Consider the following 1,876-nt stretch of genomic DNA (forward strand, 5'->3'; position numbering starts at 1 on the left):
CGGCCCAGGGCGCCATCGTCGGTCCAAGGCGTGCGGCACCATGGCGCGACCCGCCGCGCCCTGCGCCAGCTCGGGAGGACGTGAGCTGCCAGGTGGTGCAGCGACCTCAAGGAGAAGCGCGCGTACTTCCAGCACCCCAGCAACAGGCCCGCGTACCGCCCCAGGAGGTGGCGGTGTGCGTGCACCAAGACCAGTTTCCACCCCCTCGACGATCTCCGATGGCCACGGCAGGGTGCTGCGCGTTCACCCTGGAGCTATCACTCAGCTATCACCACACCCTCCACTCCACACACACTAGGCTACTACTCTACAACGTTTTGTTCTCCTCTTCCTCGTGCCGCTGCCCAAAGCATGAATTCCTTATGGATTGCGTGGGCTACTTCCCCTTCGGTGGCAGTGTTGTTGTTGCGGAATACTCGGTAGTTCCTCTGCTTCCATATGTTCCAGCAGACAAACGTGCAAAGAGCATTGAATCCTTTGCGGTCCCTCTTGTCAATGCGCTTTCTTGAAGCCATCCACCAGTCTCCCAAGGTACGATCAGTGGTTGGCGTGAGCTCAGGTCAATATCAAATCTCCTGAAGCAGAGGAACCAGACATGTCTTGCATAAACACATGGTATGAGAATGTGCTCCACCGTGTCCTCCTCCTGCTCACACAGAAAGCAAGGAGAGCTTTGCTCTTGCAATCCATGTTTGTGCCTTCGATCCCATGTCCAAATCCTGTGTTGTAAAGCAAGCCACATGAAGATTTTGCATGTGAGGGTAGCCCAACATCGCCAAACCGCCGAAGCACATTGGAACCGAATGCCCCCTTGGCACATCATCTTGTAAGCAGATTTGGCAGAATATGTGCCACTTGCCTCCCATTGCCAGATCGGGGTATCTTCCGTTTCAGGTAGAAGCTTCATTTGGACCATTATCTCCCACATTCTGATGGACTGGAGTAATTCCTCAGTGGTCATCTCTCCCATGATATCCTCAAGAGGCTACATATAAGACGCGCTTTATATGTCTTTTGCAAAAGTTGCTCTAAGCGCTTCGTATGCATTACGGCAACGGCACATGTAGTCCCCCCCCTTTGCAGAAAGATGCTTCGGTCCCATGCAGGCACAGCGACAGTGCCGCAACAGCCGAGCACAGGAGCTCGTCTCTGCAGGTCTTTGCATTGCTTGGTGTTGCCCGTGCAGGGCAGGGCCATGCGAGAAACTTGCGCCAAATGTGTTGAACACGGCACGTGGGATGGACACGAACCGGGGCAGCGACGTTGTCGGGCGAACGGCCGGACGGGGACCATATACTGACAGAGATGGCAGATGGGTGCGTGTGCGTAGAAATTCTGTTGGGGGCCTTACGATTATCTAGGGAGATGTCTCCCGATTCGCTGAGTAGATATAGGATCAGCCACTTGACTCCAAAAGCTTTCGACGCCATTACTAATCCATCGTCGGCCATGGTGGCTAAACTGGACGCAGCAACCCTTCCAATAATTTCAGTCTTCTAGGATAGACAATGAATAATTACAAAAGAGCATCCCAACACTATACCCGTATTTTAACTATCGAAACCAGTAGGGTAGAGGATTAGTCGTAGCCTGACATCTACCCCGCCCCGCGTCGGCTCCCCGCGGGCGACTCGGGTGCCCTAACCCCACCGCCTACACCAGCCTCCCTCCCTCTCCCCCTCTCCGCCTCCGTCGCCGGCGGGCGCCGCCGGGCAAAGCCCGTGTGGTGCCGGCGGCGGCGGGATTCATATGGCCCTCACCTGGAGCGGTGGTCGCGGGGGACCGCCTCTTCGGCCTGGCGGGGGATCTCGGTGGCCGGCACGGCAGCTGGATGCGCGCGGGCGGGAGGTGGTGCAGGGCGTCGCGGCGGTCTGGT

This window comes from Triticum dicoccoides, chromosome 1B (assembly GCF_002162155.2).
Source record: "Triticum dicoccoides isolate Atlit2015 ecotype Zavitan chromosome 1B, WEW_v2.0, whole genome shotgun sequence".
NCBI classification, from domain to species: Eukaryota; Viridiplantae; Streptophyta; class Magnoliopsida; order Poales; family Poaceae; genus Triticum; species Triticum dicoccoides.